Source organism: Lissotriton helveticus, chromosome 11 (assembly GCF_964261635.1).
Source record: "Lissotriton helveticus chromosome 11, aLisHel1.1, whole genome shotgun sequence".
Taxonomy (NCBI): domain Eukaryota; kingdom Metazoa; phylum Chordata; class Amphibia; order Caudata; family Salamandridae; genus Lissotriton; species Lissotriton helveticus.
In genome coordinates this window covers 880,257,013-880,280,189 of record NC_136072.1, presented here as the reverse complement: position 1 = coordinate 880,280,189, position 23,177 = coordinate 880,257,013, and positions in this window count along the sequence as shown.

Below are 23,177 nucleotides of genomic sequence, written 5' to 3'. Positions count from 1 at the left end.
AGTTATATCCCAGTTCACAAATCAGTTGGTTTGTGATTTACGCATCCCTAGTTTGCAAATGGGACAGACCATCTGACTGGTACATTCTGTGGACAAAGAAGATCTCTTAGCTACAATTGTAATTGCTTTGCAAGAGCTGATTAGTCGATTTGAAAAAGTTTGTAAAAGCTTCACATTTAAAAATACTAACGAGGTGAAGTATGAGATTACCAAAATAAATTTTAATATGCCTTCGTTAGGCTATGTCTTATGATTACTTGGATCTCAATTATTCATCAGGCGTTGATCAATGTTACTTGTGTCACACAAAAGAACACACAATTTAGACAAACTAAAAGTGCAATTAAATATTTTAGCTTGCTATCAGGCACATGCATCAACCATAATTGCGAGTGCAAATGGTGTGATTCACACAAATCGACCGTTTGCGCTCGCAAAATGGGCTTCTGCGATGCTTCAACTTGTCAGCCTCTCGCAATTTAAGAAATCGCTAATTATTGAGATTTCTTAAATTGCAATTGCATTTAAGGAATTGCAAATTGTGATTCCTTAAATGCAATGCATGATGGAATTGCAAATTGCGATTTCACTACTAGGGACAGCAAATTACCATCAAATTGAACTTGATGGTTGTTAGACCTGTCTGGTTTTTTTCGTAGTCCCTCCAATTATTATTTATTTTGTCCCCTTTTTGCCCCTCATACCCTTAATAATTTTTGTGTCTACTAATTTTTATAGGTGTTGGCCAAGGGGATAGGTGTTCTTTTTCCTCTCATAGTCTTTCACCTCAGGCCCAGAGGCCTGTTTTGACAGGAAAAGTTGGAACCACAAAATGGTGGCTACCACCTGCCCTAACTGCCAAGCCTAGAACTTGTCCATAGACTAGTATAGGGCGTTCCAGAACCTTCTGGTCCATTCTGGACCACTGAGGGGCAGCCTATATAAGGCGGAAAGCTGGACAGCCATTTTTTCTGTCAGTGAGGAGCAGCTAGAGTGAAGGTTGAGGTCTGGCAGGGGTAGGATCCTGAAGGGTGGTTTCCTCTACAAGAGTAGCCCTCTGTCTAGGCTTTTCCAACCCCCCCATTTCCTGTTGTCCTAGCCAAGTTAGCTCATCCTGCTGATCCTGGGCAGATAGGTGAAGGGGTTAATTCTAGTAGTCTTGGAAGCTGAGAAGAACCCTGCCCTGGGAGCTGAATTAAGAGTTCCCCTGTGCCCCTAGTCTGTCCAGTAAGGAGGGATAGGGGATTAGTACTGAGGAAGAGCTCTATAGATTTATTCTGAAGGTGCCTCCCCGTTTTTATCCCCCCTCCTCGCTATAGTGTGGAAAGGAAGTACTTCCACTGGACAATTTCAAGATTTCCTTACCACGAACTGGTCCTGTGACGTGTGTCAAGCCTCTCCGCCTGTTAAGTAGAAAGTGTGGGGTGAGGAACTTGTTCACTGCCTTCAACTGGGAGCGGGACCTCTGGGACACTGATTGCGCATTGTGCCAGCACCCTCGCGGGATCCACTGAGCCTGAGAAGCCTTGTGAGGCTTCCCTTCGTGAGCGGGACCCCGGGGGCGCCTACCGCGCTTTAGTCGCGTTGCCTGTAGCGACCTAGCTGAGAGGAAAGTGAAGGTGCCATTGCGCATGCCCCGTCTGATGCTGATATCCCCGGAAGGAGGGGCAAAGAGGTGAGCAGGCCCAAGAGTGTAGCGTCCTTCCTTGGAGCGGGAGCAGTGGGAGGCGGCACCGGCACGAGCGCTACCGCGCATGCCCGCCGGAGGAGTGTCTTCGAAGACCAGCGCTGAGGAGAGGCGCCGGAGGCTTCGTCAGCTGGCCGAGTGATCGGCTCGTTTCCTCCTGCTCGAGCGCCGCGCTGAGGAGCCGGCCCGGGCAGGGAGGGAGAAATACAAGGCCCGGTAGGGGTCTGAGGGCATTGTGGTGTCTGCCTTTGTTGTCTCCTGCGCAAGTGCAGCGCGGAGGAGTCGGCCCGAGCTGGGGAGCACTGAGGAGTCTTCTGAGGCGAGAGAGCCTCTTCAGCCTTGGTTCCTTAGCCCCTCGCGTTTGTTATTCCTTTACCTCTGGCGCAGGACTATTCCATCAACAACACTAACAAGTAAGGAGGTAGTTACGTGGGGGAGTGACTTCCACAAGATTAACCGGTGATATAGATTGAGACTCTGTCTCTGGGAGTACAGCGTCCATGAGGAATCCCTGACAGGGTTCTATTGAAAGCTGACTTAAGTGGTTCTTAACCAATTTCTCTTTAACAAGATAAGAAGGAGAACTGTAATGTTATTCATGTAAAGGAAAGTGTTACCCTGATCTAATTTAAGTGCTGATCTTGCCAAACTTTAAAGTAATGCTGTAATGAGAGATGATATAAAGTAAGCAGAGTACAGTAAATGCCTAACTGAGCTATAAAAGTGTAAGAGTTACCTGCCAGTTTTGGTTAAGCGATCTGTCTATACTATAAATGCTGGTTGTTAATATGATTTAGAACTTAAAATTATTCTTGCTATATCCCAAACAAACTGAAGTGTAATTTTGTAGTGAACTCTGAAAGTAAAGTGCAAAGATATTATTTTTATAAACCAGTACATATTTTTACAACAAATTGGTGTAGTGTCCTTTTTAAGTGATATTGTGTGGATTTACTGCTGGGTGGTCTGCAACCTTCACACTGTGCCTCTAGAATTGCATGCCATACCCCTAGGCCGGGCTACCCTAGGTAACCTGACATCCCAGGTTCTAACATTTGGTGCCTAGCGGTGGGATACTGACTTGGTTGCAGCTACTCATTAGTAATTCAACGCAATACACTGACCTACACCCGGAGTTTTCTCCTTGCGGCCCTCCTAATTTGAATTTTGTTTTTCCAAATTTATTTCTGGTGGTGGGTGGAGGTTAACCTCAGGTCACTTCTTGGTTTTCTCCTGTGTGTTAATTTTATTCCATAAGTGAAAGATGGAGTTGAATTTTAAAGAGCTAGAATCCAATACTGTGGCCCAACTCAGAGAATGGTGTCAGCAACAAGGGGTATTCTTTAACAAAGGTGCCAAGAAAGGCGAGTTGCTGACAAGCATAAGGGCATGGGTGGAAGCTCATTTAAGGGAAGAACCAGATACCGAAGAGAGTGACGGGGACACTGTCCTTGAGACTGCAATGTTGAACCAAGCTGGAAGGGGGAATCTGCTGACAGGTCCCAGGACACCTTCGAGGGAGGGCAGCAGCGTCTCAGACAGGGGTTTAACTGACGCCGAGCTAGAAGATAGGAGGGAGGAGAGGAGAATGAAGTTGGAATTAGCTAGGATGGATATGGAAAGGGAGGAAAGGAGGTTAGCCCATGAGCGAACCATCAAAGAGATGGACCTACAAGCCTTAATACAAAGGCCTCCCAATCCAGATAATGGTGGCAGCGAAACTAAGGTGAACACCAGGGAACCCAGACCCTATTTACCCAAAGATGTCCTCGCTAGTTACACCCCAGGCGATGAAATAGCCAAATGGCTGGCCGCCTACGAAGTTTCTCTAAGGGCTCACGGGATCTTAGAAACTCACTGGGGAGGTGGGCTGTATAAATACATGCCCCCTGCTGGCAGGGACACCTTGTTGGCTCTGGAGCAGGATGAGCAAACCCACTACCCTACAATGAAGGTGGCACTGGTGAAAAAGTTTGGACTTACCCCTGAAAGGTACAGACAGAAATTTAGGGGAAGTCACAAACTGAGTACTCAGAATTGGGTAGACTTTTTAGACTACGCCAAGAAAGCTTTGGAGGGTTGGGTCAAGGGCAGCGAGGTGAAAGATTATGAGGGGCTGTACAATCTATTTTTGAAAGAACACCTCCTCGAGAAATGTTTTCCCGAGTTGCGCCAACACCTGGTGGACAGCAAGCTGACCAATCCCCGGAAGCTTGCAGAGGAGGCGGACACTTGGGCAAGTACCCGGGTGTCCTCAAAGGGGACTGGAGGGGATTCTCAAAAAGCCGGACAGGGCGCCCCCCAGAGGAAGGAGGGGGAGATAAAAAGAAGGAGTTCTCCAAAGGTCCCCAAAATAATTTCCAAGGTAAGGGAGCAGGTTTCACCCCTAGGGCAAACCCGCCCAGAAACCCTAATCCTGGCCAAAGCCAGCAGCCAAGGGTTCTCCACTGTTTTGAATGCGGTGGTGTTGGACATTATAAGGGAGATGTCAGATGCCCAAAGAGACCACCCCCTCCCACCGGAGGAAAGTCACCGGGAGTAGCTAGTGTAGCGCTCTGGGAGGAGTTGCCCTTAGATAAGGGGGGTGAGTGGGCGGGTGTCACCTTAGTGTCCCTGGGAGAGCGGGAGATGGTTCCAAAGATCCAGGTGCCCCCAAATACTACAAAGTATGGGCAATGGGTTACCATCAATGGCCAAAGAGGGGAGGCTCTGAGAGATACAGGCGCCAGTATGACTATGGTGAGAAGTCAACTGGTGTCTCCAGAGCAGGTTGTTCCTAATGTACTCCACCCCGCCGCGATGGCTGACGGCAGAATGGGCCACTATCCAGTGGCTGAGGTTCCCTTTGAGTGGGAAGGGGTTGCAGGTTCACTTCGAGTTGCCGTAAGCCCTGCCGTGCCAGTTGATTGTCTGTTGGGGAATGACATGGAGCACAACACTTGGAGAGAGGTGGAATACCGGACGCATTCTGCGTTGCTGGGTACACCTGACTGGGCCTGTGTAAGCACACGGTCTGCGACTGCCCGGAGAGGGAGTTCGCCTGGGTTGGAGCCTGGAACAATGGCCCAACCCGCTGCTAAAAAGGGACAGACCCGGAGACAGGGAGAGCCTGCTCCGGCTTCCACACCCCATGAGACGGATCGGCCACCTGCGGTGGTAGGCCAGGAGTCCATGGAGGGGGAAGTAGACTCTCTGGAGGATTTACCCATCCCTGCTGAGTGGCATGTGGAGGGAGGACCTACTAGAGAGGAATTCTGTAAGGGGCAGAGGGAGTGCCCTACCCTTGAGGGACTGAGGCGTCAGGCTGAAGCCCAGGCAGCAGGTGATGCTACGGGACACCACCATATTTACTGGGAGGATGGACTCCTCTACAGTGAACCCAAGGTACCCCTACCTGGCTCATCAAGGGCCTTGGTGGTCCCGCAGCAATACCGAGCCTTTCTGCTGGAATTGGCTCATGCAATACCACTGGCAGGACACTTAGGCCAGGACAAGACCTTTGCACGGCTTGTCCTCCACTTTTACTGGCCTCAGATGAAAGTGGCGTCCAACACATACTGTCGGACATGTGTATCCTGCCAGGCCAGTGGGAAAACAGGGGTGAAGCTAAAGGCTCCCCTGGAACCACTTCCAGTCGTTAGCACCCCCTTTGAAAGGGTGGGCATCGACATTGTCGGGCCATTGGATCCACCAACAACAGCTGGTCACAGGTTTATCCTGGTTCTGGTGGATCATGCCACACGGTACCCAGAGGCCATCCCTCTTAGGACTGTTACTGCACCTGTGGTGGCTAGGGCCCTGATGGGAATCTTTACCCGTGTAGGATTCCCCAAGGAAGTTGTGTCCGACAGGGGGACCAACTTCCTGTCAGCTTACATGCGGACAATGTGGAAGGAGTGTGGAGTGACCTACCGGTTCACCACTCCTTATCACCCCCAGTCAAATGGACTGGTTGAGAGGTTTAATAAGACCCTGAAGGGCATGATAAGAAGTCTGCCGGAGAGCTTACGGAGGAAATGGGACGTCCTCCTACCTTGCTTGCTGTTCTCTTACAGAGAGGTGCCGCAGAAGGGAGTGGGCTTCAGCCCTTTTGAATTGTTGTATGGGCACCCTGTGCGTGGGCCTCTCAGCCTGGTGAAGGATGGATGGGAAAAGTCTCCCAGAAAACCTCCTCAGGATGTGGTGAGCTACATGCTGGCCTTCAGAAGCCAGATGGCCAAGTTGTGGAAGCAGCCTTCTGACAACTTGGAGGCCAGCCAGGCAGTAATGAAGGAATGGTACGACCAAAATGCTCACCCGGTGGAGTTGGAGCCTGGCCAAAAAGTATGGGTGATGGAACCTGGAGAGCTAAGTGCTCTTCAAGATCGTTGGACAGGCCCATTTGAGGTGTTGGAAAAGAAGGGTAAGGCCACTTACTTGGTGGATCTTAAGACCCCGCGACAGCCCCTACGGGTGCTGCATGCCAATCGCCTCAAACCCCACCATGAGAGGCCAGAGGTCATCCTGATGTTGGTGACCGATGGTGCCGAGGAAGCAGAAAGCGAGCCTCTCCCGGATCTCTTTTCATGCCAAGAGAAGGATGGGTCGGTGGAGGGAGTGATTCTCTCCCCATCCCTAACTCCTGAGCAACGAGAGGATTGCCGCCAGGTATTGGAGCAGTACTCTTCGCTGTTCTCCCTTGTCCCGGGAAGAACCCACCTGTGTACCCATGATGTGGACACAGGAGACAGCCCCCCAGTGAAGTCAAAGACCTACAGGCTGTCAGACAAGGTGAAGGCTAGCATCCATGGAGAGGTTGCCAAGATGCTAGAGCTAGGAGTGATAGAACCTTCCAACAGCCCTTGGTCCAGTCCGGTGGTGCTAGTGCCAAAAGCCGCCCCACCAGGCACCACACCAGAACTGAGGTTCTGTGTGGATTACCGAGGACTGAACTCAGTTACAAAGACTGATGCTCATCCGATCCCTAGGGCGGATGAGTTAATTGACCGGCTAGGAGCTGCCCAATACCTAAGTACCTTTGACCTCACTTCAGGGTACTGGCAGATCTCCTTGACAGATGGAGCAAAGGAAAGGTCAGCCTTCTCCACGCCTGAGGGACACTTCCAGTTTTGTGTGATGCCCTTTGGGCTCAAGAACGCCCCTGCCACATTTCAGCGGCTGGTGAACCAGGTCCTCTCTGGAATGGAGAGTTTCTCTGCTGCCTACCTGGATGACATTGCTGTCTTCAGTAGCAGTTGGGAGGACCATTTGCAACATTTGCAAGCAGTTCTCCAGGCCCTGAAAAAGTCTGGATTGACAATCAAGGCCAGCAAATGCCAGATTGGGCAGGGGTCGGTTGTGTACCTTGGACACTTGGTGGGTAGGGGGTCAGTGCAGCCCCTGCAGGCGAAGATTGAGGCAATCATGGCCTGGGAACCCCCCAAGACACAACTGAGGTCCGAGCTTTCCTGGGCCTCACAGGTTACTACCGTCGCTTTGTGAAGGGGTATGGCACTATTGTAGCGCCCCTCACAGAGCTCACCTCCAAGAAACAACCTCGACGGGTAGTTTGGACAAAGGCTTGTCAGCGAGCCTTTGAAAAGTTGAAGCAGGCAATGTGTGTAGCACCGGTCCTGAAGGCCCCAGACTTCTCCAAGGAGTTCATTGTCCAAACAGATGCATCAGAACATGGCATTGGGGCAGTGTTATCGCAACTAAATGAAGAGGGCCTGGATCAGCCTGTAGTCTTCTTATCCAGGAGACTGCTTCCCCGGGAACAGAAGTGGAGTGCAATTGAGCGGGAAGCTTTTGCGGTGGTGTGGGCTCTGAAGAAGCTGCGGCCATACCTCTTTGGCTCGCACTTCCTGGTTCAGACTGACCACCGACCCCTTCGTTGGCTGATGCAAATGAAGGGGGAAAATCCCAAGCTGTTGAGGTGGTCTATCTCCCTACAGGGAATGGACTTCCGGGTGGAACATCGGCCTGGAGTGGACCACGCCAATGCAGACGGTCTCTCCAGGTATTTCCGCCTTAGTGATGAGGACTCCCAAGGGGTTGGGTAGTTCTCCCCACTTTCAGCTGGGGGGGACGCGTGTTAGACCTGTCTGGTTTTTTTCGTAGTCCCTCCAATTATTATTTATTTTGTCCCCTTTTTGCCCCTCATACCCTTAATAATTTTTGTGTCTACTAGTTTTTATAGGTGTTGGCCAAGGGGATAGGTGTTCTTTTTCCTCTCATAGTCTTTCACCTCAGGCCCAGAGGCCTGTTTTGACAGGAAAAGTTGGAACCACAAAATGGTGGCTACCAACTGCCCTAACTGCCAAGCCTAGAACGTGTCCATAGACTAGTATAGGGCGTTCCAGAACCTTCTGGTCCATTCTGGACCACTGAGGGGGCAGCCTAAATAAGGCGGAATGCTGGACAGCCATTTTGTCTGTCAGTGAGGAGCAGCTAGAGTGAAGGTTGAGGTCTGGCAGGGGTAGGATCCTGAAGGGTGGTTTCCTCTACAAGAGTAGCCCTCTGTCTAGGCTTTTCCAACCCCCCCATTTCCTGTTGTCCTAGCCAAGTTAGCTCATCCTGCTGATCCTGGGCAGATAGGTGAAGGGGTTAATTCTAGTAGTCTTGGAAGCTGAGAAGAACCCTGCCCTGGGAGCTGAATTAAGAGTTCCCCTGTGCCCCTAGTCTGTCCAGTAAGGAGGGATAGGGGATTAGTACTGAGGAAGAGCTCTATAGATTTATTCTGAAGGAGCCTCCCCGTTTTTATCCCCCCTCCTCGCTATAGTGTGGAAAGGAAGTACTTCCACTGGACAATTTCAAGATTTCCTTACCACAAACTGGTCCTGTGACGTGTGTCAAGCCTCTCCGCCTGTTAAGTAGAAAGTGTGGGGTGAGGAACTTGTTCACTGCCTTCAACTGGGAGCGGGACCTCTGGGACACTGATTGCGCATTGTGCCAGCACCCTCGCGGGATCCACTGAGCCTGAGAAGCCTTGTGAGGCTTCCCTTCGTGAGCGGGACCCCGGGGGCGCCTACCGCGCTTTAGTCGCGTTGCCTGTAGCGACCTAGCTGAGAGGAAAGTGAAGGCGCCATTGTGCATGCCCCGTCTGATGCTGATATCCCCGGAAGGAGGGGCAAAGAGGTGAGCAGGCCCAAGAGTGTAGCGTCCTTCCTTGGAGCGGGAGCAGTGGGAGGCGGCACCGGCACGAGCGCTACCGCGCATGCCCGCTAGAGGAGTGTATTCGAAGACCAGCGCTGAGGAGAGGCGCCGGAGGCTTCGTCAGCTGGCCGAGTGATCGGCTCGTTTCCTCCTGCTCGAGCGCCGCTCTGAGGAGCCGGCCCGGGCAGGGAGGGAGAAATACAAGGCCCGGTAGGGGTCTGAGGGCATTGTGGTGTCTGCCTTTGTTGTCTCCTGCGCAAGTGCAGCGCGGAGGAGTCGGCCCGAGCTGGGGAGCACTGAGGAGTCTTCTGAGGCGAGAGAGCCTCTTCAGCCTTGGTTCCTTAGCCCCTCGCGTTTGTTATTCCTTTACCTCTGGCGCAGGACTATTCCATCAACAACACTAACAAGTAAGGAGGTAGTTACGTGGGGGAGTGACTTCCACAAGATTAACCGGTGATATAGATTGAGACTCTGTCTCTGGGAGTACAGCGTCCATGAGGAATCCCTGACAGGGTTCTATTGAAAGCTGACTTAAGTGGTTCTTAACCAATTTCTCTTTAACAAGATAAGAAGGAGAACTGTAATGTTATTCATGTAAAGGAAAGTGTTACCCTGATCTAATTTAAGTGCTGATCTTGCCAAACTTTAAAGTAATGCTGTAATGAGAGATGATATAAAGTAAGCAGAGTACAGTAAATGCCTAACTGAGCTATAAAAGTGTAAGAGTTACCTGCCAGTTTTGGTTAAGCGATCTGTCTATACTATAAATGCTGGTTGTTAATATGATTTAGAACTTAAAATTATTCTTGCTATATCCCAAACAAACTGAAGTGTAGTTTTGTAGTGAACTCTGAAAGTAAAGTGCAAAGATATTATTTTTATAAACCAGTACATATTTTTACAACAAATTGGTGTAGTGTCCTTTTTAAGTGATATTGTGTGGATTTACTACTGGGTGGTCTGCAACCTTCACACTGTGCCTCTAGAATTGCATGCCATACCCCTAGGCCGGGCTACCCTAGGTAACCTGACATCCCAGGTTCTAACAATGGTAATTTTCAAAAACTTTGAAAAATGCACTAAAGTGCAATATTCAAAGTTGTAGGTTCAATGTCAGAGGTGCAACAGAGTGTCCTTTTGACACCCTTGCACCCTTGCAATTGCATGCGCAATTTGCGAGTACCTATTGGTACTCGTAAATTGCGCATGCAATCTCCTATTTATTCCTATGGGCCTGTAGGCCCTCAGGAATGAATGGGAAGGCATTCCTTAATTGCGACTCGCAATTTGCGTGTCGCAATTAAGGAATGTTTGGGAATCGCTAATTTTATAGCGATTCCTACATGCATAGGCTTTTGCAATTCCTTAATTGCGATTCCTTAATAATCGCAATTAAGGAATCGCAAAAGCCTACATTGATGCATGTACCTGTATGTCTCTAGGACACAGGTGAGGTTAATGGTGTTGTACCTGGCTCACAGGATTAGTTGATTGTCAGACTTGGGCAAATAGCAATGGATTGGAATGAGGCCCCAGTAAATGTCAGTGTTTGGAATTAAAGTTATTGTTGTACCTTCGTCTTTTTTGTTTTTTTTAAATTGTGTGATGGATATGCATATATGTGGGTCCCGTGCTCACATATACATACGAATTCACCTGTGATTCATTGTTAGGGTCCGACAAGACTGAAAGCAGTCAGAGTTGCTTGTGTTCTCTGTCTAGAGAGGACATGACTTGGTAGCTTGAGTAAGACTGTTTTGATTGGAGCAGAATCCAATCTGACTTGCATATGGCTGGTCCTTGTCTGGAGTGTAATTACTGGAAATAAAACAATTGAATGGGACAAAAGTCTGCTTAAATATCAGTGGCTGAGTTGAAATAATTCAATCCACCATCCACGTTTTTGTTTTTCTAAGAACTTCATATAGGATGCATTTTGGATATGGAAAAGAACGATAAAGAATTGGACAACTTTAATAGGATGATTATTGAACTGTCATCATTAAATTAATTTGACATTGGAATCTGACAAAACAGAATTATGTTTTGAATATTAGAGTGCAGAAAATTAAAGAAATGATTAGTGAGAAACATATGTAAAACCCATAGACATCAACAATCTAATTCATGCTCAACGTTTTCACCAAAGACAATGAAAAAGAAAATCTAAACATGAGGCATGGAGCTGGGCAGAGGGCATGGTTAAATTATAGGCCCGGTGCGCAAACTACAGGGCTATGCACAGTGGGTCATATCCCTATGTTGACATGACAGAGTGTCAGTTGTGTGCTCAGTGCCACCGGTAGATGGCTGATGGCTATGTGGAGTAGGTGAGGTCCACACCGGGGCTCGGCACAGGAAATACCTGTTCTGGAAGTGATGTAGGATATCCACAATCAAGACAATATTGAGGTAATATGTGATGTCACCAGTGATGTCAGGAATTATGTTATTTGTGATGCCATATGTGACATCAGGAGTGAAGTAATGAGCCATTGCTAACCATAACTGGTGAATTCTACTATTTTATTAGGCTCAAATCATACTCATAACTTTCTCTTCCATGATTTAGTTTGGTGGCTGGGATACTCCATCACAAAAGTGACTGATTTCTCATTTGCAGTACTGGAACGCTCCATGTGCTGAGAAGCATTGAGAAAGTACCGGCAGGCACGTGAATTGTGTTTTTTACATGAAACAGCTACATTCACCGGTCTCACATCAAGAATTTCCTGCCGGTATGCAGGGCCGCAGGCTGGTAAACCAAGGCGGCTCGGCCTCGGAGGACCAACAGCACATCCAATGGACGCAGCGGCCGACGCCTGCCCAGCCGGGCACAGCTCCACTCTTATCTCCGCTGCCTGTCTTCCTCCTCCCCACCTCTTTCTGGGTTCCCCTGGTGATGGCCGTTCGGCGGGTCCTGTCACGACGTTGCCGATGCCTCTGTGCTTTCTCTGGATGGCCGCGGATGAGCCGGGCTGGGGCTCTCTCCTCCTGACCCTCCTGATTCTGCGGCCACTGCTTTTCGCTACCGCTGGCCCGCCTGCCTCGCTGAAGGCTTTGGCGGGGGTGGGAACTGCGGCGCAGCTCTCTGGGATTTTCTGAGCCTGTCTGTTTCCATCCCTGCCAGTGAGGCGCCATCTCTGGCTCAGACTATGCGGCGTCCCGTTCTCTAGACTGCTGGAGCCTGTGTCGATCTCCCTCCAACCTGGGAGGATTGGACACTGTTGCCACCACTGCCCAGGACCTGTGCACATGGCTGTGCTTCAGAGACCGCCTGCCCCCCTTTTGTCCATCTGGTTTCCTTTCCCCTTCTTGTTCTTCCTCCGTTGGTTCGGCTCCCTGGTTTTCTTTGGCCTTGGCCCTCGTAACTTTTGGACTGGAAACACATGTGCGCCCCGCTATTTTGGGACCGTCTACTGTTGTCGCACTTGTTCTTGGTCCACCATCTTGCGAAACAGCAGACATTCTACTGCCCTCCCTTGGTGCTGTGACTGTGTCCCCCCTCCGACCCCACTTAATGGAACTCTGCTCTCCTGTTTTTTTGGGTCTTGATCTGAGAAAATCTACTACTTGGTATATATATGTATATAGAGATAACTCTAACTACTAGTATATGTAGTAGACCTTTGTACTCTCTACCATTCCTATGTGACTCTTAGTTTATCCATTTGTATCTCTTCCTTGAGTGACTTTACAACTTGTACATTTGCAATTTTTTTTCTGTTTGTATCTCTTCCTTGTGTGACTCTACAACTTGTACATTTGCAATTTTTTTCTGGTTCTATCTCTTCCTTGTGTGACTTTACAACTTATACATTTGCAATTGTTTCTGTTTGTATCTTTTATGTAACTCATGTAATCCTAAATCCTTATGTATCGCAACTGGTACTTATGTAAAGTGCTCTGACACCTTCGGGTAATGTTCGAGCTATATCAAATAGCATTAAATAAAAAAAAAAATACCAGTGCCATATGATACAATGCCCTTCTTTCTATAGGGCGGATGAGATATACGACATGTTTATGAGGGAGTATCCCATCCGCCAAACTCTAAAAAGGGCCTTTTTTTTAAAGGAAATCCAGGTATGGGTGCAACTTTGCTTTATTATTCATCATGTTCCTATCTATTTCTATATTTATAGCTTTATTTTGTACAGCGTTTTATGAAACCTTGTTGCAGCAACCCAAGCACAGTTATTTTGGAATGCAGATACTCCTGCGGAGCTACACAATAGCAGCATGTATCTGATTTGTGCACCTAGTAAGGCTTGTTAAACAATCAGGACTTTACAATCTTGAGGGCTGCACTTGAAAAAGAAAGAATGAACGGCCGAAAATTAGATACATAACTTTTAAATAGCAAAATCTATCTCATTTACAAGGACGCCAACCTTCTAACGGATTCCAATATATTTTTTTACTTCTAATAAAGGACTTAACACTGATCAGCAGCAGTTTTATGAGCACAGGTTGCAGCGTGGAATGAAGAAAGAGCCGGAGACATGCAGCAGGGCTCACCTTCCCCAATACATCACGCTAAAACCTTGGCATTTACGAGAGCTCGGGGTTGTAAATCCTATCTGGGGATAAGCAGGCGTGCAGCCTCTGAGCCGGATTCAGGATGCTGCAATCCCTGCCAACATGGGGACACTGTGATCTTTAGAATCCTGACAATCTGCTCTGTAATGTCACCGACTCCTTCAATGACCAGCAGTTTACGTGCCGTCCTCCCTAGGACAATCAACTGGTTGATATATGTGCGCCATGCAGATCTCTGGAGGAAAGTTCAAGGACTATGCAGTAACGAGTTTCATTAAAATTAGTTTACCGTGTTAAATAGTAGGACTAGGCAAAATATAACCCCTACCCCCGCCCCCCCCCCAGTATAGTTTGCATCATTTCTGAAATTTCACATTACGCTTGTTACGGAAAATGTCTCAAATTATGCCCTTGCGCCACTTCGCTTAATTAGGCGTCATTTGCTGCCCGAATGCTACCACAAATCTACAGGAACAAAAGCATTACAGTAGCTGTTTTGTTTGTGGTACTTTAGCCCATTTTACTATGTTTTTAACAAGCAATGGATCCTCGAGCCAAAATATTCCGCAACTATTCATAGCCTTGGACTGAAAATAGGCCTCCTGAAGGGTTTAGCCCCTGCACCACAGGAGCTGCAGGGCCCTGCGTTATGCTTCCCCAATCAGAATCCCAGACATTTCGGGGCAGATTTATGTTGGTCTTGCGCCACGTTTGCGTCACGCAACTGCGGCGTAAACGCGGCGCATCCCTACGACCCATTTACAACGTGACGCATCTAGGCAGATGCGTCATGTTGTAAAACCCTGCGCCACATGTGGGCGTTCCGGCGCAGGGTGGGCGTTCCGGGGCAGGTGCGCCTCGCAAAAGTGGCTGAGTGAAACCTATAAGATTTCACTCAGTCACTTTCAGGCCAATGCTGCGTCAAAACCCTGCGCCTGCTTGAAGCAGACGTAAGGCTTGACGCAGCATTGGACAGGTAGGGCACCCCCGAGCCTTGCTGGAGCTGCGTCGCGCTTGCAACGCAACTCCAGCAATGCGCCACCTTTACGGCACAGATGCGTCACGCATCTATGCCGTTTTTGCCCCATGGTGCGCCGCATTGTAAATGCGGCGCACCATGGGTGACGGAGCTGCGGCGCAAAATAACTGACGCATCTCTGGGGATGCGCCAGTTATCATAAATCTGCCCCTTCATGTTTCCCCAACAATCCTGAACAAAGACACCAGTATCTAGGGTCATGTCAGCTTCTAATACCTCAATGCAGGTGCCAATGCCCTGTTTCCTACAAGCTTGTGTCCGGTCCGGTCCAGGGAAGGCATGTCTTGGCAGTTCGGACTGGACTGTTCCCATGAGGCACAGGGTCAGACTGATTTGCATATAGCCTTGTCTGAACTGGGGTGGCAGAGTGGGCTACAGAACGGTGATGGATCAAACCCAGATCTTTTGACTGGGTGTGAGTGTTTGATTGGTTCAGATGCTCCGTCCATCACCACCCCCTTTTCTACCGCTTTGGCCGCCATAAGTGTGGCAGGGTATGCTCAGACGTGAGTCCCTTGCTCACTTTGCCACTGGATTCAAGCAAGCCGGGCTGAAGAGAGCTGTAATGCCAGAAACCGGTCCTCGGAAGCTTGTTTCCGGTCCCGGGAAGGCATGGCTTGGCAGTTCGGGCTGGACTGTTCCCATGAGGCACAGGGTCAGACTGATTTGCATATATCCATGTCTGAACTGGGGTGGCAGAGTGGGCTAAAGAACGGTGATGGATCAAACCCAGATCTTTTGACTGGGTGTGAGTGTTTGATTGGTTCAGATGCTCCGTCCATCACCACCCCCTTTTGTACCGCTTTGGCCGCCATAAGTTGGCAGGGTATGATCAGACGTGAGTCCCTTGCTCACTTTGCCACTGAATTCAAGCAAGCCGGGCTGAAGACCGCTGCAATGTCAGAAACTGGGCCTCGGAAGCTTGTTTACGGTCCAGGGAAGGCATGGCTTGGCAGTTCGGGCTGGACTGTTCCCATGAGGCACAGGGTCAGACTGATTTGCATATAGCCATTACTGAACTGGGGTGGCAGAGTGGGCTAAAGAACGGTGATGGATCAAACCCAGATCTTTTGACTGGGTGTGAGTGTTTGATTGGTTCAGATGCTCCGTCCATCACCACCCCCTTTTGTACCACCTGTTTCCTACATACGCCATCACACCCCAAATACCTACAAACTGCCATTGATTTCGAACAAAGAATACTGTATCTACTTCACCATCACCCCATCCCACATAGACACACCCCTTTTCTTCCACTGTCACTCCTATAACAAACTCCTCTCTATAGCTGGCATCCTGCCATCACCAGTTCATGAAAACAGGCTCTATATCTGACATCCTGCCATACTCCGAAATCATATAATTTTTTTTGATGTACTAATTCCCAAAACTACAAAGCAGACTCATTAATGAACATCTCCCAGCATCATCTTACCAACAATCCCACTCTCTTTAAACAGCAACCACTACATGACAGCCAAACGCAACTAAAACCTACGAAACCAACACCATTTATGGTATTTATGGCATTCTGCTACCTTCCATGCCACCAAAACTGATATCCATACCTGACACCCTATGAAGAAATAGAGCACTATAGTTGTTTAAAGCCCAGCATACTTTCTTTAACAGAGACCTCCAAATGTAATATCCTACACCACTAAACCCTTCCCAAATTTGTGCGATTAGCTACTTCCGCCCCCCAAAGCAGACCCCATAGTTTTTTCCGAACCCCCAGTACCCTGATACCTGCCATACTGTCCAGCTAAATTCCCAAAACAGACCACTAAATGTGCCTTCCTGGCACACTCATCTCCAACAAGGGCCCCCATCATGAATCATTGGTTGCTTCTAGTGAGTGTGCCATGTCCTATTAGTAAAATACTGTGTATTTCATTTTTCACTATTAAGAGACTATCTGTCCCATAGGCTAACGTGGGAGTTGCTTCGTAACATCTTACAAATGCAACTTTCCATAGGGACAAGATAGATAAGATAGAGAAATGAAGGTTAGGCTCTCTGAACTCAGAATATATGAATGCACTTTTTGGTAAAGGTGGTTTTCAAATTTGAAAATGGCACATTTAGAAAGTGGGCATTTTCTTACTTAACTATTGTGCGTGCCTCTGGCTGTTTGTGTATTCAGCATCTGGTTTTGCTCTGGAGTGACAGGAGCTGGGGATGTGCATTCCCACTAGACGGTCACTGTCGGGTTGAGGTGTGCCCAGCCTTGCTGGGTGACTCATAGCTGGGCTTGAATAGACCTGGTCTGCATTTAGAGTGGTGGGAGACATTTCACTTGTACTTCAATAGTCTGTGCCTCCTTTTCACAATGCTGTCTCCGCCCCCTGTGGTCCTGCTGCACCAGGGAGGACAGGACTGGTTTGGACAGGGTTCCGAGACCCTTGCCACAAAGAGAACAATAATAAAGTGGGGTATAAGTATTGGACCTTAAATCCCAGGACTTTATATTACTTCAAAGAACAAGAGAACCCTGCCAAGAAGAGTGGAAGGACTGTGTGAGGAGTGTTGGCTTTCCTGTGCGAGGGGTGTGTTGGCATGCAATTGCTCTTTCTGTCTGAGGTGGAGGAATAGGACTGACTGTTTTGCCCTACTATGATATCCTGCTTGTGAAGAAATCTCTAAGGTCTTGTGTGCTTGCCTCCTGTTGGAAGTCACAGGGATATAAAGTCTTCAAGATAGATCTGTGTTGCTGCAAAAAGAACCTGCCTGGAAAAGGAGTTGGAAAAGATGTGTGAGGAGTGCTGCCCCTGAAGTGTGTGGGGGTAGGACACTCTGCAATTGCTGCTTGTTAGAACTGGGGGTCTCTAGTTGGCAGAGGTAGGTACCAATAGAGGCCATTGCTTCTAGTCAGGGTAAGGAGGAACAACTCTTTAGATAACCCCTGCTCACCCCCTTGGTAGCTTTGCACGAGCAGTCAGGCTTATCAAAGGCAATGTGCTAAGTATTTGTATCAACACTCACAGTAACACAGTGAAAACACCACAAACTGACTCCACAACAGTTTAGAAAAATAAAGGTATTTAATCTAAACTACACAAGACCAAAACAACAAAAATCCAACATACACAGTTCAAGAATATGGTTTCAAATGAGTTCTTAAGGTTGTGTTAAAATAATCCACAGATGCGTCACTCCTGAGACCCTGGGGAGGAGATGCGACAACCCCGCTGGACGCAGCGGGCATGTTGCGGTGACTCCGGTTTGCATGGGGATTGATGCGGTACCTTGCGTGGATTCCGGTGCACAGGTTTCGGTGGAAGCGGCACGCAAAAGGTGCGATGCGACGATCTTCGGGACAACGAGGATCTCCGGTGTGGCGATGATACGCGGCTCAGCGTCAATCTTCTCCTCTCGCAGCCCCTCGATGCGATGGCTCTGCGATGACTCTCGCAGCGACGTGATGCGGTCCGGAAGCAAGCGTTGCGACAATCTCACCCAGTGACGACAGGCTCTGCGACGATACTCGCAGCAATGGTAATCTTCCCACACCGGACTGGTACATCCCGCAAACGAAGGATGCATTGACTCTGGCAGCGGCAACAGGCGCTGCGATGATCTCGGCCTTCGTAGCGACGGGAATTTCCTCACACTGATGGGGATGCGCTCCGCAAGCGAGTGACGTGTTAAAACTTGCAGAAAGTCTTTAAAATCTTGGTTTTAGGCTTCCCAACACGGGTACAACTTCCAGAGGCACCACAACTAGCCCAAGCACTCTAGGAAGGACAGAACTCTCTCAGCAGAGTTCAGGGAATCTGGGGGTAAAGTCCTTTTGTTCCTGGGACTTCTTAACAGGGAGCCAGCTCTTCTGGAAATTCCTTCAAGCAAGGGGACACAGCACAAAGCAAAGTCCTTCCCCTCTCCTTGGCAGCAAAGCAACAGCAGGTCAGTCCAGCAAAGCAACAGCAGGACAGTCTTCCTTCTTCAGTCTTCCAGCTTTCTCCTTGGCAGAGGTTCCTTCTTGATTCCAGGATGATCTAATTTTGGGTAGTCTGGGGTCCTGACTTATACCCCTAAAAGTCTTTGTTCCCTTTGTGCAGGAGGGCTCTGAGCCCGGTCTGAACCAGTTCTGGGTAATCCTTGAGCACTTTGTATTCCTGGTCTCTCCTTTCCTTTCAGAGAGAGGGGCAGGCGTCAGCCGCCCAGCAGGAGGGGGAGCCAGCATTGTGGAAAGCAGGCACAGCCCTATTCAGGCCCAGGTGCTACCCCTCCCACCACTCTAGATGCAGATGGAGCTATTCAGCCCAGGGATGGCCCACTCAGCCTCTGTGAGCCACACAGCCCATGCCACTCACAAACCAGACAGTCAATTCACAAACAGTCCAAGGCACACAGAAGGGTCAGACAAGAGAACAGCAACTTTCTAAAAGTGCTGTTCTCAAACACAGGATTTAAAAAACACCTTTCCTAAAATATGTGTTATTAAATTCTGAGTTCAGGTATACTAGACTTTTACATTCCTTCCTATGGGAAGGAATGTAGGGAGCCACTGTAGCCAGCATTCCCCATGATAGCCTATGGGCAAAATAGCCTTACAATAGTGAAAAACGAAAATGGCTGTAGTTCACCTGCACTAGGACATGCTCTACCTTTCTCATACACTGCACCCTGCCCAGGGGGGTACCCTGGGCCTTCCATAGGGGTGACCAATGTGTACAGAAAAGGAAGGGTTAGGCCTGGTCAGTGGGGACACTGACCAGGAGGACATGGCAGTTCACAGAATGCACACAGGCACTGCGGTGGCAGGGCTGAGACACAATTTTAGGGCTACTTATGTAGGGGGTACATTCAGAGCTGCAGGCCCTCTGGTAGCATTTGTATCACCAGCCCTGGCACACTCAGTGCACTTTACTAGGGACTTCTTGGTGCTACAAACATGCCAATTAAAAATAACAAATTACAATAACAATTTACACAGGGAGCACTTGCACTTTGACCCTGATCAGCAGTGCCAAAGTGCCCAAAGCATCTAAACCAGCAAAAACAAAATCCAGCAGAGCGTCAAAGATACAGGAGGCAGAGGCAAAAAGACAGGCGAAACCACGCCAAAGATGCCAGGTCTAACACTGCTCTTGTCGGTGGCAGGAGAAGGACTGGACAGTTCTCAAGACTTCTCTTGTCAGGGGCAGGAGAAGGACTGGACAGTTCTTCACCTTTTTTTTAGAAGAACAGCAGCATGTGGGGAGAGCTTTGGCTGGGAAGTGTGTGTGGAGCACTACCCTCCTTCCCAGAGGAACTTCTGGGGTGAGTGAATGGTGAGTGCTTCATTCCCCCTGTGGTTGTGCCAAAAAGCACATTGGGAGCGCCTCACATTGCTTCATTCGTAAAAGAATAAGTGCCGGGGCTCTGGTTGGGAGGCACTCCAGTTTGCACCACACATTGCCCCGTCAGCTGCCAATGACAGTACAAACACGGCTACTAACCAATGCACTCTTACAAGTGTGACAATTAATTCTATTCCAGGCCCCAAAAGCTTTAAGAATGGACAAGGTGGCAGGTATTAGTCATAGTAAACTTAAACTGAACGAATAATCAGCTGTTGCTGTGCTCATACCTATATTAGCCAGACAGCGCCACCACGTGGCAGACTGCCATAAGCCCCGGTGTTGGCAATTAGGTGCCGTGCAGAGCACTGAAACCATTAGCTCAAATTAAGCACTGCTCTAGACCCCTGAGTTTGATCCATTGTGTTTTTTCACTGTAAACACTAGTTGGAGGGTGAATGTTGTTTCTGGCTGTTGTGCTGCATTGTCCTTTAGGTTCAGATCCCCTCCCGCTGTAGGGCTCCTTTCCAAATCCCTGATTCTCAAACTTGGGATTGCAAGCTAGCCTCTGATTGCTCTCCCAGCCTGTATGAAGACCTCCCTCTAAGCTGCTTCACTATCACCAGAGATCTTTGCACAAATGTTTCCTGTCTGCCTTTTTCCACAGTAGTGAGCCCCAATCCTACAACCTTTGCTTTTCTTACTGCACCCCATTGTGACCATGTACCCGCTGTTTTTATCCACTCTAAGCTTTCTTTGCCAGATGTAAGGAATACAAGATATTTGTTTATAAATATTGGCTTGCGGTGCTTCCGTGGTGCAAGGTGTATAATGTGATAAGTGGTGTTCAAACAATAGTGAACCCTGTCAGGGAGAATAACTGAGTAAAAGTAAGAATATCGGAGGAATCTGAGACCGTAATTAGTGATTTGCCTGACAATTACTTATTTTTAAGGGGATCTTTGGGTCTCATATATTATCCCATAGCCCTCCCCCCGGGAGTTACCAATGCCCGTATGCGGGATAAAGGCCTTCTTTTAAAATTAAATCTACAAGAAGTTGTTACAGATGTTTCTCTTATCCACTGGACTATTCACGTAAATTACATCTCAAGTTTTAATGGCACGATTAAAGCACAAAATGTTATAGGTGGTTGAGAGGAGGAGACAGCATTTGTTTTTAGACTTTGATCTATGTCTTGCAGGCTCATACGATGGTGAAAAAATACCATAGAACCAGTTTTCCACACCAGTTGCTTAAAGGACTATTCCACCAGTTGTGAAATGGACCTTTCTTTGAACTGAAGTGATGGGCGCCGTGCATGTTGGAATACCCACTTGTACAATGTTTTACTCTCGCAGAAAGGGGCGGCTGACGTTATTTTACCCAGTGATGAGGTTAAGATCCAGGCAAACTCCAGTACTGACCCCTCCCTGCTCTCAGATGTGAAACTGCCGGCACTGCATGTAACCTCAATCCTTTCGCATAAAGACGAGCACTAGAATGAAATCAGAGGTGGCACTTTTTCCGGCACGCATGTACCAAAACCATAAAAAAAGACAGACCTGCTACCATAGCATATGTTAATAAACGAAAATGAAATAATTACTAACTGCATTTTTGTTTTATTTCTAGGCCTGCTGCTAGCTGCTTGCTTCGTTTGAATGACTAATGCTGCAGCAGCGCACTACGCTGGGGCAGGCGAACAGCGGGGATTGGGGCACACCAGTAGGTGAGGGGGGGAAGCACTGACACAGACACCCAATTAGTGTGATAAAGGCCGCTTTATTGGAATCAGGTGCACCTAAACAACACCCTCCTGGCCTGTGCCGAACAAAACTACTGCTCACTAAATAACAACTGCCTGAGAGCCCCCCACCCCCAGCCCTAAAGTTAACCCCAACATTGCAACAGAAATACAAACATCCGCTCCGCAACCTACCCCCCTACCCACCAACTGAATGACCACATTGACCTTAATGACCTCAACCCCCCGCCTACCAATACAGCCCCAGGCCTCCAGCAAATAGCCCCCTATCTCCTTAGGAAAGCGCCACTCGGAAGTCCCTTACGACTTCCGACCCCCCCCTAGGACTCCTGCCTCCTGGGATACCTGAGCACCCCCAATGCTCCATCTAACGCCTCCTTCAACTGCACTATGTACAATTCCATCCCGTACCTCGATAGGTGGACCCCATCCTCCCTGAAAAAATACACTGCACCGTAGCGCAATTCCGGGTGCTCCATCCTCCCCACCCCTTCCTTGGCACAAAAGTCCCTCATCTCTCGGTTAATCTTCCTCCGGGCCCTGTCTATAGCTCCTGGGCGCTCCGCTCCCCTCCACACCCACCTGGGGATAAACTCGGACCAGATCACATGACAGCCCGCCCATAGCCTCTTGATTTCCCTCAGGTCCCTCTTCATTTGCTTGAGCAATGCCAGCCCCTTACACTGAACCAGATCATTTTTGCCCAGATGAATCACCACCACATCCGGGCCCCCCCCTTTGACCACCGTATTCAACAATGGCAACAACTCATGCCAACGCCTACCCCCTTTACCCCTCCAGTGACAACGGTACAACCCTTCATCAAATACCAAATTGAGTGTCCGTTGCCTGTCCCACTCCGCATGTTCTGCCCGTTTGATGAATGAGTGTCCCACAATATACACATTCAACACAGCCACCTCCGGCCCTGCCACGGCACCTGAATAGACACACATGTCAAATTCGGGAATCAATGTAACAACACCCCATCCGCCTCCCGCAACTTCACATACGTCCGGTAACAATCTGACTTCCACCGTCCCAGCCTCTGTATCTCTTCCTTTCCCCAACCCCTCCGTGCCGCCTCCGTCGCCGCCCTGATCCGTAAAGAATGCATCCCGTAAGCCAGTGGGTCCTCACCCATATACCGCAGGGCGTGCCGCAGAACCCACAATACCTGAGCCGCCGTCACTCTGTCCCCTCCACCTCGACCAAAAACCTCCCCCTCCTTCTCGCACCGGCTCGCTATCAACCCCCTCCCCCACGCCGCGGGACACACCCCCTCCCTATCACCTAGGCCCAAAACCACCCATGTCCCGACCCCCCGCTGGTCCGTCTTCGACTGACGCAAACGCACAGCCACCTCCTGCGCTCGCAACTCCACATCCTCCCACAACACCCCCCGCCCCCCTCGCGCCCAGCAACTCCAACACTCGAAACGTTCCAAAGAACAGCCATGACATCAAGGTAGAAAAACGCACCGCCTCGCCCCCATCCCTGCACACCGCCGGCAGCGCGCCAATGACTCTGTCCAACAACTCCACCGTGATGGGGCGTCACAACTGCACCTGCGCACCCCTCTTCCTCGCCCACCCCTCTAGCAGCCGGGTCCCCAACTCCCCCGCCGACGGGGAGTAACCCCACCACAACTTTCACATGAACGCCACCGCCGACAACTTGCCCGCAATCGTCACTCGCGACAGCCCTTTGTCCATAAGCGCC